This window comes from Ambystoma mexicanum, chromosome 7p, assembly GCF_040938575.1.
Source record: "Ambystoma mexicanum isolate Mex_15411 chromosome 7p, UKY_AmexF1_1, whole genome shotgun sequence".
Taxonomy (NCBI): domain Eukaryota; kingdom Metazoa; phylum Chordata; class Amphibia; order Caudata; family Ambystomatidae; genus Ambystoma; species Ambystoma mexicanum.
In genome coordinates, this window is record NC_090939.1 from 70,408,514 (window position 1) to 70,427,745 (window position 19,232).

The following is a 19,232-nucleotide window of genomic DNA, read 5'->3' on the forward strand; positions in this document are numbered from 1 at the left end:
CTACATGAACTTCACAGAATGACATCTAAGGACTCATACCAAAAGATCATGATTGAAAACATCTTTCAGAACGAATTAGATGTCAATTTGAATCGTGGAAACATTATGTGTCTACTACACGCAGTACCAGCGTTACTGAATATCAGGTCCGATGACATCCGAATAGTTGAATACTTATCAGAAGTTCGTGCAGATATTGTACTCCTCCACATAAACTCCCAAGCAGTACGTTCAACGTTGCTAGCTGCAAAGCAAGACCTCAGGTGCTTGGGATTTGAAATCTCACTTTACGATTCAACAAGCAGTCAAGGACCAACTACAATTGCTGATAATATAAAAACGAAAGAAATCTCGGATCAGCAACGAGATAGCCTGAGGAGACAGTTAAATCCCAAACCACCCTGCATTGAAAAGAATAGGATCGATGGCAAGAAATCAAATAAGCACTAGCTGAAAAAAGAAGAAACTGCTGTGCCTATGACTGTGATATCGTGGAACACAAGAGGTTTTAACCATCTATATAATGATTTCCCGGTTGACTTAACTAATAACTTCGCCATCTGTTTACAGGAAACCTGGTTGCGGGTGCCACCGACAAAAGACGGCTATGTAACACTGTTAAATCCGGCTGGAAAAAACATCAAGGGACGCCCATTTTCTGGTTTAATTACAATGATAAAATCAGGAACAACCTGGGAAATAACGGAAAAAATGAGTCCAAATAGTTATGTTCAAGGAACTTTACTTCAAACAACGAACGGGCCCAATAACAACGAACATCTATTAATTCTGAACGTGTATTGGAACCCGTTAAAAATCCTGGCTGATGTTTTCATAACTGAAGTAATGCAAATAATTGATCGTCACCAACGGTCCTGTCCGGTCCTTGCAATAATTTTATGTGGCGATCTCAACATCTCATGGTTCGATGACCAAATGAAACCTATCAATCTTAATTCTTCAGACAGTTTCTCAGGAAACAAAAAACAAAAGCAATGGAGTAAAGAACTAGAAGCCCGTGACTGTATGATGGCAAACGGCCAAGTGAGAGGGGACATACCACCAAATTTCACCTGGGCGAATATGGGATACAAAAAGACCCTAGATTACTTCTGGACTTCAAGAAACGTGTTTGCAACCATTAACAAGCTGCAAATCATACCTACAACAAACAGTGATCACTACCCACTTGTATTATCCTGGCCGTTAAAATGTAAAAAGAAAGGCGCTATCCATAGTCAGGCACTAGAAGTGAATCATGGGCGAAACAGATTAAGAATAAATAACTATCAAATCATTAAATTATCCAACAAAATACAGGAGACTAACCATGACAATGTTGATCCCTTAAACTATATACCGCTGTTACCTAGCCTAGAAACAGGATTCTCTGGAAAAACATGCGAAAATAACAGGGATCACAAACACAAATGGAGTAGATCGGTGAAAACCCAAAAAAGGCAGCTCAGGAAAGACCTATCAAAAATAAAAAAACAGCATGGAGTAAATGCCCAGAGCCAATCAAAACAGAGAAAACAACAATACCGAAATTGGCTAAAATCCTTCTCCTATCAAAGAGATCAAGAGCGTGGCGAAGAAATGTTGACGTTGATCATAAAAAACAACTCTAGGGAAATATGGAAAATCTTAAACAAAGGAACGGTTAACCAGGACGCTTTAATGTCAAATGGAATGTCCGAAAGTGAATGGGTAAGGCACTTCCAAAAGGTTTTTTCAGGAAAGGAAATACCAGACAATGTAGACAGCCGAAACGTTACCACAGCTTGGAATATAACTGAGTCCAGAGAAGACATTCTTCTGGCCATATCTAAATTAAAGGTCTCGAGAGCTGTTGGGCCTGATGGCATCAGCAACACATTGCTAAAAAAGCACAGCTACGCATGGTCCTTATTCATTGCTAAACTTTTTGCGGTGATAGAAGAAAGAAAACAGGTACCGAGTTCATGGACCAGGGCAATAATAGTACCAATATATAAGAAAGGCAGCCGTGACGATCCTGCAAACTATCGACCGATTGCCTTACTAGATACTATTGGTAAAGTGCTGGCGACATTTCTACAAAAAAAGTTATCGGCATGGGCAAAAGAAATCAACCAAATTGATGTCAGACAAACTGGATTTACAAAGGGCGTGGGAGTAGAGAACAACCTCACCCTGGTAAATCTGCTAAAACTCGACGTTCTAAACAAAAAAGACCAACTATTTATGGCATTTATCGACTTACAGCAAGCGTTCGATTCAATTAATCGAAATAAATTATGGGAAAAGTTGGAAAATCAAAACTGCCCAAACGCCTTGCTACAACCGATAAAGGCGCTATACTCTAATACAACAATTAGAGTAAGATTAAATGCAAATGGAGATCTGTCTAAACCCATTATTACCACCAGAGGGGTGAAACAGGGATGCCCACTCGCTGCCACCTTGTTCAAACTATATATTGTTGACATCTCTACAGCATTGGCAAGCGTTAACTGCTTCCCCCCAAAAATCAATGGACAGCCTATAAGCTATGTGATATATGCAGACGATGTGGTACTGTTTGACAGGACCCAGATAGGGCTGCAGCGACTTCTGTCAAAGCTTGAAACCTACATGATCGATAATGACTTAGCAATCAATGTGAAAAAAACAAAAATCATGAGATTTGGAAGTGACTGGGTTGCAAAAAAAAATCCTTTAAATGGCGAATTGACAATAATTTACTTGAAGAAGTTACGGAAATTCGCTATTTAGGTATCCTGATGAACACCTCAATCCGTGAATGGTGCTGGACTCAAGATCTATTCCAGCGGACCCGAATCCTTGCCTTACAAGGAGCACGTTTGCATACCTTATATGGAAAATTTTCTGTACTGCCATTACGTACGTTTTATACCCAAAAAGTTGTCCCTACATTAACATTTGGGGCAGAAGCAGGATGGAACATTGACCTAAAGATCTGGTCTAAGTTAGAAGGCCTATTCTGGCGACAAGTCCTGAGATTACCAAAATATCTATCAATGACCATAATACGTCATGAATTGGCACTTGAAAGCCTATACGGAACAATTCTATGGAAATCTTTGTCACTACTACGAAAGATAGAAACATTGAATCCTGAACCGGCATATCAAATACTAAAATCAGGAGAAAATCATCTTCACAATGGCCTGCTCTTAAGATGGTCAGAGAAAGTGAAAGCCATCATGTACAGCGCAAATATTTCAATGGAAACATTGATTAATCGGCCTCAGATCGCCAGAACAAAACTGAAAGAATGGCTCTGGATAGACAACGTGGATAAACTTGCAACATTGCCGACAGCATTAGATCTTGGGCCAACAAAGAATAAAGTAGACAAAATGCCAAATTATCTGTGCAAATTTCCGTCGAGATATCACAGAGATAAATTCCTTAGACTCAGATTGAACCTTCTGAAAACAAACCAAATGTTGGTGTTAAGAAAAATGAAGCCTGTCACCGAAGAAGCTTGCCGGCACTGTAAATTGCATGCTGAGTCACTAAAACATCTAACAACTGAATGTGTGGCAATAAATGAGTTGAGATCTACCCATCTGCACAAATTTAAACCCGCAAACGACGAGATGGAAGTTCTGTGGCTTCGGATTCTGAGCGGAAGCTCGACACATCTAACTTGCTCAGTGATAAATTTTTTGGACACAGTACTAAATTAAAAGGCACAAGTGCAAATTGACAAGGAAAAAACGTCACTAATGACCGGAAAATGAGTTGTAATAAAAGTTTGCAAAAACTAGATGTTACAAATAAAAAATAAATAAATAAAAAAAAAAAATAGAACATATTTACATGCAACATCACCCAACCGAAGATGGTACTCATTTATTGACCTCAGAAGGATGGGTTGGCCTTGCTGGGATTCGAATCTGCGTCTTGCAGATCAGGCAGAAATCACAGCAGCAAGCGATCAACCCGCAGAGCTATCTTACTGGCTTACGGCTACCTTACCATGGTAAATACCATGCCAACACATATTTTAACATGTGTTTAAGTCCTTCAGCCTTGTCTTTAATCTGTTTAATGGAAATGCCTTTCCATGTCTTTACGTGCCATGCAAAGGCATCTTTTTAAGTGTAATGTCTTGGCACTAGTATAAGTTGTATGGCTTCGCTTGCGTTCAAGTGTCATACTGTGAAATGCGTTTACATGTTATATCCTAATGTTTCTTTAAGTGTCATAATAATCCTCCTTTGCAGCCAACCTCGCTGTGCCATACGCTCCCTTTGCCTCCTCTCGCTTCCGCTGTTTCTCCCTTCTTGCCCCGCTCCACTGGAACCCACTGTCCACAACAATCAAAGCCTGCTCAACTCTGGATAAACTAGAAGCTTGGCTTAAACCTCACTCACTTGTTAAAGAGGGAGCGCCCCTTGTTCTCTCCTCGTCCTCATTTCCTGACCCCACCACTAACTACAGTGATGCTTAATAATGTAATTCTATATATTTAAATAGTACTCCTCTTTAGTTTGAAGCACTTGCCCCCTTAGGTTAATGTCCCCTTTGAAAGTCGCCGGTTTTCTTATGTACATTTCATTTCTGTTTGTGTTGTTCCTGGTAATTGTGCTAATTGGGTACACCCTCCTAAACTGTCCCACCACTTGGTCACATCTTTATGCTATATATTTTTATTTTATTTATTTTTAAAATGTATAAAGCGCGCAAACAGCCCGTAGGCATCAAGGCGCTGTTACAGGTAATCAACTTAGTTACATAAGGCATAAGTAGTGCCAATCATAGTACATACATTGTATCTATACAGTCCAGGGTTAGGCGAATAGAATTGTCTTGATGGCTTTGCGGAAGGCTAGGCGAGAGGTTTGCGCTCTTAGGGGTGGCGGCAGTGCATTCCATTGAAGGGCTGCTATGAAAGGCTAGCTAGCGCCACCTGCTCTGGCTCGTTTGATTTTGGGTACTGTGAGCATGTTGGTATACAGTGTTCTTGTTGGTCTGGAGGGTGCAAGTCTGCTAGTGTCCAGGCACCTTCGTGGGAATGCTTCAGCCGTCTGTAAATGCGTTACTGTAAGTCATTTCTGATCGAAACCGACATCCCTGTTCCTCAACTAAATACAAGTACAAAAATAATGTATTTCTATATACACTTTTGCCAAAGCGCCTTACATAAAACATTTGTGTATACAATTATTATTACTCCACCAAAATTGGTACACGTTTAATGACCTTGCAATGATAAAAAAAAATCTAAGGCTAAATTGGCCTTCGAACATGCCACCTGCAGAGCACTGCAGCTAGTATTTAACCACTGAGATATCTTACCAACTTGTGTTCAAGAGTCAAGCCTTGACATGTCTTTAAATGTTATGCCTTGGCATCTCTTAGTCTCATGCCTTGGAATGTGCTTAAGTGTCATGCCTTTTTGTGTCTTTAATTGTCATGTTTTGACATGTCTACGTTCATACCTTGGCATGTCTTGACTTGTCCTTAAGTGTCAAACCTTGGGGTGTATGTTTCAAAAAAGGTAGCAGGCGCTCCTCTCCTGAAAGAACATGGCATGATAACCTGTTCTGAGATGAGAGTTTGCAGCTCACGCTTTTTGCTCAGTGTACCTTTCACAGATGGGAAATATCCATTTGCATGTCAGGCTTTGTCCCGCCCACATGGGCAGTCCAGCACCGAAATGCTATGGCAATTCCTCTCTGAACAAGAGTATCGACAGCAACCCCATACACGTGTTGCAGCCTTGTTGGGCCTCATCAGTGAGGTGAAGCTGCGCCTCTCTGAGCACAGTGAGCAGGGAGACCACGTCTGGTTGCCCCCAGGTAACCTAGGGTGACCAACCCCAAGTTCCTTACACATATTTCACAAAAGGTCGCAGGTGCTCCTCTCCAGAATGAACATGGCATGATAACCTGTTCTGAGGTGAGAGTTTGCAGCACACGCTCTTTATTCACTGTACCTTTCACAGAATGGAAATAACCATTTGCATATCAGTCTTTGTCCCGCCCACATGGGCAGTCCAGCACTGAAAAGCTTCACCTCACTGATGAGGCTCAACAAGGCTGAAACATGTGTATGGGGTTGCTTTTGGTACTCTTGTTCAGAGAGGAATTGCCATAGCGTTTCGGTGCTGGACTGCCCATGTGGGCGGGACAAAGACTGATATGCAAATGAATATTTCCCATCTGTGAAAGGTACAGTGAGCAAAAAGCGTGTGCTGCAAACTCTCATCTCAGAACAGGTTATCATGCCATGTTCTTTCTGGAGAGGAGCGCCTGCTACCTTTCTTGAAACCTTGGGGTGTAAGTGTCATACCTTGACATGTTATTTTACATAATTGGTTATTTAACGCGCTTAATATCCAGAGGTTTCTAAGCACAGACCTAGGGATCGCACCTTTGTTGCTCCACGTCATATTGTTTCCAAGGCAAGCACGTTGCCTCTGAGCTATCCTCCCAGATGTGCTTAAGTGTCATGCCTGGTTGTGTCTGTACGTATCCTAGTGCAATAGTCTTGAAGCCCTTTTTTTGTATGCCTCGTTCATTCTTCCCCAAGGTTCACGGACCGGCCCAGGAATCCTGCTGAACAGAGGGGGACAGCAGACAAGGTATAAAGGACACAGAAGGTTTCATGGCAAGGCCGCTTCTCCACTATGCTTCGGCAGCTTTCACCAAGACTCGCCAAGTCTACCACCAGCCCATATTATACATACCCAAGAAACCCAGCCAGTAGAGCTCCCTTCCAGAAAACCACCAACAGATGGTGGACACCAGCACTGTCTAGAAGGAAATCAGTTTCATTATGTGTTGCCCTGTTTTGTTGTTTTTTCCCTGTGTTTGTCATTTCTTAGCCATTCCCGGCCATTCAACATTTGGCATTCCCAAGTGCAAAGCTCACCAGCACCCTTGTTTCCAGACCGGCAAACTACGGGTTTGCCTGCTTGAGCCTTTGTGCCAGAAAGGTCTGACCCTGCCGGGCACAGCGGTCACGGTAGGCAACGCCGTCACAGAAGCACCGGCACCGTTAACAATGGTTGGTGCTTCTGTGTCCCCACTCCCATAGAATCCTATGGGACTCTATGGGAATGGGTATTAACAACATTATCGGCGCCTGACTTCCCGGCCGCCGGACTTGTAATAGGTGGCACCAGGAAGTCAGGCGCCGGTAATATTTTACGGGTCCTGCAGCAACCCGTCAATAGCACAGGCAGGGTTACCGCTAGGCCTGTATTTAGGCCCACTACTTTTATTTATTTATTTATTTATTCGGATTTATTTAAAGCGCACGTCAGCCCGGGGGCATCATGGCGCTGTTACATGAACACATAAATAATCTGGGTACAGTGGAAGGAAGATGGTTACAAAGCAATTTTCATTACAAGACACATTTTGTATCAGACGTATGCGAGCTGGTGTGGGTGAAGGAAGGATGAAGTTAGTTGAATAGAGTGGTTTTGAGAGATTTGCAAAAGGAATACAGAGATGGTTCTGCTCTGAGTGAGTTGGGGAGGGTATTCCAGAGCTTAGGTGCTATGTGTGGGAAGCCAATGCCGCTGACTTTGGCTCTTTTTACAGTGGGTACTCAGAGTTGGTTGGCGTGATGGCTTCTTCTGGGACGGATGGAAGAGTTATTTGTTATAGTTTCAGATAGGTAGGGGGGTGCTGTGTGATTGATGCACTTGTGTGTCAGAGTGAGGATTTTAAAGTTAATTCTTTCCTTGACTGGGAGCCAGTGGACGAGTCTTCTGGCCTGTGAAATATGGTCAGTTTTGGGGACGTGTAGTGCAGCGCGGAGGGCATTGTTTTGCACTATTTGGAGCCTGCTTGGGTTTTTTGACGATGTGCCTGCCAGGAGGGTGTTACAGTAGTCCAATCTGGCTCCTATAGTAGCTCTGGCTATGGAGAGGCAGTTGGGCGTGGTGAGGTAGGGTTTTATGGCGTAAATGAGTTTGGTAGTCAGAGCAGAAGCTGAGGCGATGGTGCTGGTTTGTCTGGTCATTGAGAGTGTGGCTTCAATGTAGACTCCCAAGGTCTTGACGGCAGAGGAGACAGGTATGCTAATACTGTCGATGATCATGTGAGAATAATCGGGGCTGAGTTTGGTTAGTGTTTCGTTGGGGGCTCGGATGATGATTTCGGTTTTGTCTCCGTTTAGGCAGAGACCATTGATAGCCATCCAGGTTTGGATAGTCGAGTAGATTTTGAGGAGGGCTTCTGAGTCTAGGTCGTAGTCTCCGGAGAGGGGGAGGAGAACTTGAGTGTCATCTGCGTAGTTTGTGTATGCTATGTTGAGGGAGTCCAGTAAGTCAAAGAGGGGGTTGGTGAATAGGTTGGAAAGGGTCAGTGCAGTGCAGGACCCTTGTGGGACTCCACAATTTATAGTGGTGGGGGGGCGCTGGCCTGGTCAGAGTACACTTTCATGGCCCTACCTTCAAGGAAGGATGTGATCCAAGTGGTTGCCTTGTGAGAGAAGTGTGCAGCATTGAAAAGGTGAGATGTGAGAATGCTGTCGTCGACCAGGTCAAATGCTGCAGAGAGGTCGAGCAGAAGGAGGAGAGCAGGTTTGCCTGTGTCCATTATTTTGGTAATTTGATTCTTTAAATCTAGAAGGGCAGTTTCAGTCCCATGGCCTTTGCGGAAACCGGATTGTCTTTTGCCTAGGATGGTGTTGGTTTCCAGGTAGTGTTGGATTTGATTGTGTGCGGCTTTGTCTAGGATTTTGAGGAGAAAGGGGACGGTGGTAATGGGGCGATAGTTGTTAGGGGAGGAGGGATCGAGAGAGGGTTTTTTCAGGAGCGGGCAAACCCAGGCTTCTTTTAGGCATTGTGGTACAGTTCCAGATGCGAAAGAAGCATTGGTGAAAGCCGTAATGATGGGGGTGAGGGATTCTGAGCACTCTTTGATTAAGGAGGGTGGGCAGATATCCCCTTTGCAGGTGGAATGTTTGATTTTTTTTTAGGAGGTCCTTGACTTCCGTCTCTGAGACTTCTCTGAAAGCAAAAGGGGATGTTTGTGAGAGAGAGTTATTGGTGGGAGGTGTGGGCGAGCAGGTGGGGGTGTTGAGAGCTTTGCGTTGGGAGGCTATTTTGTCTTGGAGTGTTTTAACTGTATTGAGGAGGGCAGCCTGGATGCCTGTGCACCATGCTTCATCCTTGATGATTTCGTCTGGGCTGGAGGCAGGTGTGGTGAGTTCTTTGAATATGGAGAATATTTCTCTTGATTTGGAGCTGGCATTAGTGATTCTCTGGTTGTAGGATTCGGATTTAGCATGGAATATGGCTTTTTTGTAGGTCAAAGAGATCTCTTTAAAATCTTTAAGCGGGGATTGGTTAGGCGCTGCTTACCATCTGGATAGAGCTTTGCGTTTCTTGGTGCGAAGGTCAGATAGTTCTTCAGTGAACCAAGAGTTGCAATGCATTGATTTTTTCCCTTTTTTTTCTTCTAGAGGGGCAATGAGTTTGATGGCTTGAGTGAGTGTGCTGGAGTAGATGTTGGCTAGAGAGGTAGGGTCATGGACGAATGGAGGCTTGAGTTCAGGGATATCGAGGAGAGGGGCGAGGTTGGAAGCAGTGAGTTTTTTGGAGCTTCTTACTTTTGCGGGTGGAGCATGAGTTAAGGTTTTATGAGTGGGCGTGGTAGGAATGGAGAATTGAATGAGGTAATGGTCCGTCCATGGGAGGGCCGAGATGGAGGTAATTGCAGATAGACAGTTGTGATCAGCTAGCCAGTCAATGGATCTGCCTTTGTTATGAGTGGGTGCAGTAATTTTGTGTTCGAACCCCATGTTTGATAGTTCTTTGGCTAAATTTGCGGCTGCTTTGTCCTTCGGGTCAGCTAAACCAAGGTTAATGTCCCCTAGAAGGATGCTTTTGGTGGTGTTTTTGAGGTTGTTGCCTATGTTTTGGAGGAGTTGCTTTTGGTAGTCAGAGGGTGATCCTGGTGGTCTGTAGGTGATAAAGAAGTTAATGGTGCAGTTAGGTGAGAGGGCTAGTTTAGCAGTGAGGAGATCAGCGTTGTTGTCCCATTGTTGATTACACATTCTTATGGAGAGGGTGTCTTTAAAGATGAGGGCGACGTCGCCACCACCTTTAGAGTTTTTACGGTCCTGTCTGAGGATGGTATAGTTTTGAGGGAGAGCGAGGTGGATGGATGGACTGGAAGCTTCATGGAGCCAAGTTTCGGATATGGCAAGTAGGTCAAGATTGTGGGTGGTGATAAGGTCATTGATTTCAATGGCATGGGCATGGACAGAGCGCGCATTGATGAGAGCGCATCTTTAGTCTGGTCGTAGAGTGTGTGTGTTGGCGTTGGTGTGTTTGAGGTGGGCGGTGCATATTTGGGTGTGAGGCTGGGGCGTGATAGATGCAGCGTGATGGGTGCTAGGGCAGTGAGCGTGGTCAGAGAGGTAAGGCTGGGCGGCTGATGTATGGGTGCGAGAGCTGAGTCTGTTGTTCCTAAGGAGTGTAGAGTGCTGCGGGGAGTTATGAGGTGTTTGGTGCGTGTTCTTAGTCTACAGAGCCTGAGGTGGAGTGGGTGATGTCTGATGTCCGACTTAGTCGAATGAACTGGCCTGGGGACACGTCCCCCCCCCAAGGAAGAGAGGGTTCCCAGAGTAAATATTTTCCATTTCCAACACTGCTTGTGGCCCTGTCCAGCACTGCGTTGTGAGATTTGTAGACACTGCTTTGTCATTATTCACCTATAGACGTATTGCAACACCTGGCTGCGCCCAGCATTTCCATGTAAATATCGTGCACTTAGGCCCTAAACACTGTTAGATATCTATGTACAGAGCAGGTTATGGGGCATACAGGCCAGCCTAAGCTGCCACGAGTATGGGGGGCGAGAGGAGGGGTGGTCGAGATACCCCAATGCAGCAACTATGACCACCCTTCCTCAACCCCCAGAAGTACCACACCCCCTCATTTTCTAGGACATGGTGGCAGAAAGACGTGACCTGGGGGTAGAAGAAAGCACTCTCCCCGAGTCCCTGGGCCCGAGCCCGCAATCCATCAACTAGAAAAGGCGCCAGTGTCTTGGGCGACCGGCTGGTGGGCTCCAAGAAGCGGGGTTCCGTCCCTGGAGGGTTTCGTTGAGAGGGGAGAGGGAAGAAAAGCACCTTTAAAATAAAAAATGACGTGGGAAGAATGGGGCGGCTAATCCGAGAAGCCCATGAGAATAAAGTGGATTGTTTGAAGGCCCCCCGTTTCCATTCTTCGACCCCTTTTGATTATTATTTTATTTAATTTCATGTCACAGCAGCACATATAATCAATTAAGGGCTGAATCGGGCAGAGCGGCCGAGGGGACTTTCACTGCGTAAATCCATTTTACACGCTCATCAGTCAGGGCCTGAATGCTAAGCCCTCTGTGGGGGTGGGTTATTCAGGAGCCGCCCACCCCCACTGGGCTGCGCTGCTCGGCGGGGGTGGGGCTTTCTCGCCGAGCCCGCCCGGCCTCAGCAGGGGGCGGGCGGGGGCTCTTGTCCCCCTGCTTTCCCGCGTTCCCCCGGAGCTGGTGCACCATTCAAGTGGTAGCCGGTGGGGATGTGCGCATGTGCGTGGGAGCTGAGGGGGGCTGGGGGAGGGGTGGAGGGGCTCGTTTGAAGAACCGAGGGCCCGAGAGATTACCATCTGCGGCATGGAAAGGGCCTGGCGAGCCTTAAGGTTTCCATTGTGCGCCTTTTAAGCCCTCCAGCTTCTTCAAGGCGCGGGGACGACAAGGCCTGTGTTTGTGAGCTGAGGATGAATGATGTGATTAAAGATCTCCCCCCCTCCCCCACTGTTGCAGAAACAGGCAGCGCGCACTCACCTTTCCTTGCCCCCATTTCACCTTCCTTTCTATCGCCAATCGACTTTCATTCCAATGCAGCGCCTCACGGGCTGCTTTACAATTCAAGTCATCGCCCTTCAGTGCTACAGGGGATAGAAATGCAAGACGCAGGCACGCAGCTGTGTAGGAACCTTCCTTTGTCCCTTCCTCCCTCCCTCTTCCTCCCTCCCTCATTCCCGCCCTTCCTTCCTTCCTCCCCCTTCTCCTTTTTTCGTTCCTCCCTCTTCGCCTTTTCTCCTTCCTTCCTCCCTTCCCCTTTTTCCTTCCTTCTTTCCTTCATTTCTTCCTGCCTTTCTTCCCCTTCCTTCCTCCCTTCGCTTCCCTCCCTTCCATCTCATTCCTGCCTTCCTTCTCCTTTGTCACTTTCCTCCCTCCCTCCCTCCCTCCCTCCCTCCCTTCCTTCCTTCCTTCCTTCCTTCCTTCCTTCCTTCCTTCCTTCCTTCCTTCCTTCCTTCCTTCCTTCCTTCCTTCCTTCCTTCCTTCCTTCCTTCCTTCCTTCCTTCCTTCCTTCCTTCCTTCCTTCCTTCCTTCCTTCCTTTCCTCCCTTCTCCTCTCTTCCTTCCTTCCTTCTTTCCCTTATCCTCAGCCATCCTTCAGGCAACCAACTTATACATCTCTCCCTGGGAGCCATTTGCACATCAAACAACCTACCACCCGTCACCGGGTCTTAACTTTCCCCGCTCTTCAACCTCTCCCGGGTTTTTGGAATCTTTCCTGCCTGCTACAAAAAAAGATAAAAAAGAAAGCATCTGCTATTCCCAACAACCCAGCCAACCATTGGCCTATTCACTATTGGTGAAGTTGCACCCCTTCACAGTTAGGGAGACGATACTCAAAAAGGCAAGAGAGCTGAATAAAATCGTGCCGCAGTACCAGTCGCCTTCCAGGTTTCAGTTTCTAGCTCGGCTATCTTGCAATAGAGGGCAGAGCTTCATCCGGTTACAGGCAAGCTGGGGGCTGGAAATGTAAAGTATAGGTGGCCATTCACATTTGCACAAATCTTTACCTGGCAGAACAAGCAAATCAGTACCATGGATCTGGAAGAAGGAACCAAGGTCTTGGGTCTGGAGATCCCTGAGATGGACAGAGCCCCTAGACCCAGAGTGCCCCTGTGGGGGAGGCTTGGAGACCGAGCGGGACCCAAAATCCCCAAACCCCTAAAGATAATGGTTGATGGTCTTACCCTCAGGACTGTGATTTTGAGAGTTGACTTGCCAAATGATGTTGGGGAGCCTAGATGTTAAGTACTGGGTTAACCCTTGGCGTTTTGTTGATATTGTTTTATTTTATTGTGTCGTTTAGTCCAAAATATAACCTTTCCCACATAATGTATATACATAATATAAATATTGTTACTTCAATACACAATTCATTATTACAATTAAATAAAAATAATGTTTCACTTAATAATACGTCAGTTGATTTTTCCTAAGTAGATAAAATTGCTATCTGTCTCAAAATAATACCCCAAAGACAACTCAATGAATTTGTCAAGGATATAGGGCCTCATTACACGGATGGCGGTAAGGGATTACCGGCACCGGTAAGGGCACCAGTGCCGGTAATCCCCTATCGCCCTACTACGAGGTCCCTCAGCGGGTCCCGTCCTGCGGTACCGTTATTAGCTCTTTCCCCATTCCCATTGAGCCCTATGGGGGCTCAAATGGGAATGGGGAATGGTATTTGGCATGGGGACTTACCAGGTCCCCAAGGGTCGGAATGACCCGGTAAATCCCCATACCGCCAACCCGGATCCAGAAGGCGGTAAGGGGTAGCCATGGTGCTAATAGCACCATGGCTACCGCCTACCGTGTAATGAGGCCCATAGAGTTAGCCCTAAAAATGTATCATGAGCACGATTTAAGCTAGGGCATTGTGTTGGATGTCCATGATTTCACAGAATCCACTTCACCTAAAGGAGAAATCTTCGATTTTTTTATCTAAGAATTTTGTTTTAATTATGGAGGGGAGACCTTCCCGCACCCCCACTTCCCTCTACCATATCCTATCCCCTTACCCCATTTGTTTTAAATTGTACGTACTTGCCTCACTAATTTGGAGAAAAAAAATGCAAAGATTTATGATTAGGTGAAATCGGATTCGGTGAAATGTACGGTACCACATTGTGTTCCCAGGTGGCGAGTGCTTTCCAGTACAATGGTCGTGGCCACAGCGCCTAGAAGTCCTCCTGTCCCTGGGTATACCAGCTCTAGCTCCTATAACTAACAGAGGCAGTAGAATACTTAGGTGTAAGAAAGAACTCGAGAAATGTTCGCAATTTGAAACCTGGGCAAGAAAATTATATATTTCTCCAGTTGTGGTATCGGGAAACCTGAGTCACATGTTCAGCTAATGATTTCTTTCCTGATAAATACGTGATGTTATTACACCATTCCCATCTAAAGACTTTCCTTTTAAAATTCTCCCAGCCTATTCAATTCTCCCAGCCTATTCAATTCTCCCAGCCTATTCAATTCTCCCAGCCTATTCAATTCTCCCAGCCTATTCAATTTCCCAGCCTATTCTTTCTTGTGAATTCTCACATGTGTTTATATATTTCTTTATATTTTTATTCGTATTGTTTCCAATGGGTGTTCCATACCTGCCTAATATGGAATTATCATGAGAAATATATATATATAAAGAATAAATGCGTCTTCTATATTCCACCATCTTTGCCAGAGATATATCAGCCCCAGATCTAAATGAACACTATATATCTGGGTGCCTGCAGGCAAACCCAGAGTTGATCCACAGAGCCTGCCCTCCTGCTTATTGGGCTATTTAAATTGTGTTTGGAAACAAGTTTACAGGCTATACAAAATTGTCAGTACTATACTGGATACAGAGATCTTCAATAAACCCCATAGGGCATAACCCCCAGAATATTTGATAAAACCTTTAACATCAGAACATGTAGCCACAGCTTTTGTGCATATACTTTCCTGGAAGCACTTATTGTTCTTAATATCACTAATTAGAACTCCTAGATATTTAAAGTTTGCCACTTGTTATATGGCAATGCCATTTATTAGCCATCTTGTAGTTTGAAATCATACTGGAGCCAAACACCATCATATTTGTTTTCCCATAGTTAATTTCTAAATAATTTGATAATGAATATTGAATTAGCTCTAAAACAGAGCACCTAATACCTGCCAGTGTCTGGGCTATCAGCACAATGTCATCAGCATACTCCATCATAGGGGTATGCGTGGAACCAGTCTTAGGAAGATAGTGGTTCACACCTGAGATAGCTTCAGGCATGTCAGCAACATACAAGTTACAAAGCAGAGGACAAAGAAGGCAGCCCTGCTTAAGACCAACTTTAGTACTGTGCCGTCTAGCGCAATTACCTGAGCAATCCAGGCAGATAATATGTCTAGCTGTTGGATCATGCCAAGTAATAATAAGGGGATCCCCCACTAAATTACCATCAACACCATCAAACGCAGCACTGAAATCAATCAAACCAGCGTAGAGAGGGGGCCATTATGCTCCCAGCAACAGATATTGTGGAACTAAGAAATTGTGAGTTGTACGGGAGCCGGATCGGAATCCTGTTAGACGCCCAATTAGTTAGCTCACCCAACAGGATATTTGCGAAGATTTGTCTAGACGTGACCAGCATCACTAATACACAATAGTTTGCTGGGTTTGTACGATCTCACCTTTTATAAACTGGTAGGACTAAACATTCTTTCCAAGGTAGAGGGCTACAGCTCTCATCTACTATTTTAGTGAATACCATATGCAAAATATGTGCCCACATACTAGGTTCCTTTTTCAGTATTTTGTGAGAAAGGCCATCAGGGCCGGGTGCATAAGCTGCTTTTATCTTTATAACTATAGCCAATATATCTTCCTCCGACTGCATATAAGTAGCGGCATATCTGATAACATATTGGCCCTGTTTCATGGAGTGTTTGCCCATGGGACTGTGCCATTACAAAACGCTTCTGTGAATCAGGCCCTAAGGGTGTCACCGCGTAGGCTCCCCAAGTAAATTCGCTGTGGAATTGGGATGGGATTGGGTTCTGCTTTTGTGTGCTCCTCTCCAAATATCTTGGCGAGTTGCCAGAATTATTTTGAGTCATCGGTTATTACAAATGTCAACGTTATCTGCCAGTGAACATTTTGCGTAGAAAGTTGATCATTTCTAGAGCAATTCTTTTATTTCATCCTGGCATTATGAAAGGGTGCACCAAGTTCTATATTATTGCATAAATAATGTTTTTTGTAATTACGGATAATGCAAAAAAGTTGCCATTTAAGCTTTGCAATTTTCTACATCATATATTCTATGTTGCCTGCTCTCTTTATTCCTGATATAGACCCGCTTATTCTTTACTTTTGTACCATAAAAAGTGATTAGCGATATAATCCATTCTATAGATTCGTTAGAAGTAGTTTATGAACTTTCTACAATAAATTGAAAATGTGTGTTTGCAATAGGGTAATTTAGTGCTCGGGTGCTAAATTCCTGCCACATGATGCGGTTTTCAGTTGAATTTATTTCTATATGGCCGGTATCATGGGATGGACTTTTCATTTAAAATCACAGATAAAATTGCGAGGTTACCATGCTTATTAAAGGAGATCTTTAATTATTTAAAGTTAGGGAAAAAGACATCATTTACACATTTGTAATCAATGTTACTTGATTTGTTTGTCAACTTCCAAGTAGGGTTGCGAGGTATATCTTTAAATGTTCCACCATTGAGTATTATACGGCCATTATTCCCCATATATGAGGACCATTCCCGTCCCTTTGCATTTATGCTGCTATCTTTCATGGTGATTAGCAGAATATCTGTCACTTTATTTGGACAATAGAACTGAACATTATCCATGTTCCTGCAGAATGCTTTAAAATCCCCAACTATAATTAAGGAGGTTTCACAGCCTTCTCTTAACCATTCATCCATTATCTCTGAAATCAGCAGCATTATTCCATCAGTATGCACGCCTCCAGGGGGATCATACAGATGTGCAATTAGGACTCCTTCTGGGATCTTATCACTATTTACCACGAGTTTCCCAATAAGGAGGTAAGGACAGGGCTTTTTTAGTTTGCATTTACAAAATTGAAAGTTTTTAGCACCAAAAACAAATGACCAGAAGGTCTTCCATGACTGCCTTCAATTGCTGCCCGGTTTATTTGGCAATAGCCATCATCTGCTATCATTGCGCACAGTCAAGTTTTTTGTTGCAAAATAGATTATATTTTTCCAAAATGTCATATCCCTCTTTCTTATGTGCAAAATGTCAATGTGCCCTAGTGTTCAAGGAGAGTAAGTAGAAATGTAATTGCTTTGCACTAGGATCATTGTTGCAAATGTGATGTGAGAGCTGTGGTTAACCATGTCCAGGTGTTGCTATCACTATGTTCTGAAGAGGCACGCTTGGGTCTATTATCTATTCCTGCGCGTCTGACCTCTTTATCACAAGTGAACCTAAAATTCTCATCCTGTGTCACTTTCTCTCGAGACCAGGCTTTTACTTTTGTTTTATTCCTGCAAAAATCAAATCCCATCTTCAAATAAAATTTTGCATGCGGCGGTATCAAGTTTACAATATGAGATGAGTACCAATGAACATGCGTAACATTTCCTTCTTCAGCTGGAAGTCTATATCGTCAATTGTAATGACTCCGAGCAATGGAATCAATAATATTGATCTATTAGGGAAGAGCTGGTTGCAGCTTGAAAAGGTTCCTGTAGTGTGAAAGAGAGCCAAGTTGTGTTTATGCTATCCTTTAAATTAATTTCCTTATTTATTAATGGCGTTCAGGAGTTAATATTCACCCCCAGTAGTTGTCGCCCCTACTGAAGTTGTCTTTATAGCTGTAGAAAGAATAGTAGTGTCTGCCACATCATGTTATGATAGGTTATTTATAACGCGCTTAACACCCAGAGGTTTCTAAGCGCGGGCCCGGGGATCAAACCTGTGGTGCTCCGTGTCGTCTTGCTTCCAAGGAGAGCACGTTAGCCCTGAGCTATCCTCCTGAGACATGCTTGTCTTCAGGGATTAGGTCAATTATTTCATCATTTGCCTCCTGCTCCACATCTGTAACAACTGGCTCTGATTGTGTGTGCCTCTTTTCCAGAATACGCTTCTCCTCTGCCTGGGATGGAATTAGCTTCCTTTTAGCTTTAAGTGGGGTGGGACTTTTGTTGCTGTTGAAGCATGTAATGCTTTTCCTTATTTGATAGAGTACGAGGGGCTTGGCTCAGAGTCTTCCTGCTAGCCTCCTGTTGAGGATACTGCTTCTAAGATCTTTTTAGCTTGGTTGCTAGGTGGTCTTTTTGGTCATTCAAAGGATGAGTGAGGATACATCGAAGGGTGGATTAAGGGGAAATTAAGTTTTCTAAGTCGGTGGCCTAGGTTCGTACGTTTTTATGTTTGTGGTTGGACAGTCTATTTTCTTTTAGGCAACTTACCAATATTTTGCAATTCATACAATGTTAAAGGATGGAACTCACCTCAAGCATAGATCAGCCTACTGAAATACTTCACTGAGCATAATGTGGAAGTGCCGTGCATACAGGAGACCCACCTTAGGGGGGCGGGCACTAAGAGAACATCCTCAAGACATTATCTGATGCACTGTTTCTCAGCCTGCAAAGATAAGAAAAGGGATTGTAGGTTTTTGGATTTGAGGGATTTCCTTTCTATTTGGGATAGGCTGAATGTCGGCAGTGATGGCCGCTATCTAGTTTCTAATGGGAAGGTGCATGAGGAAATGTTCATGCTGGCTACTGTATATGCCCCGAACGCTGCACAGAATGTTTGTTTGAAGAATCTATTCCCAAGATTCAATCTTTAGCTAGATCTGATGGCACTTATGGAACACTTCATCATGATATGGGATGAGACACTGGATAGCAAAGGCAATGGGGATGTAGGGAATACTCAGGTCTCCAGGAAATTAAATGTCGCCTTTAGGAAAATAGGGCTTAGAGGAGAAATCATCGAATCCAATTTAGTTTATATTTTTTTTCCTTTTATTCAATTTGGTCACAAATGTATGCAGAGACCCCCCGCATCCTCTCCAGCACTTCCCCCCACCTTAATTAATACCTTTACCAACCACCCCACATATATCTGCAGCCAAATTCGTTTGCAAAAATGTAACAAATTAGACAAATTCTCCTGCGATGAAACCTCCATATCCCGCTTAGAGATGTGTGGAGGAATGAAGATGCGGCTGCATGGGATTTTACCTTCTTTCATGTGCACATGAGTTACTCCTGCAGCGATTCACCAAATCACACTTTCTGATCATTCTGCTTTGAGACAGGAAAAGGGCAGAGGAGACCCAGGTCTTCAAAACTGGTGCTGTGGGTATCACATGTTCTCATCATCTAGTCAAGACTTTTTTGACACACAACTCACACTGATGAG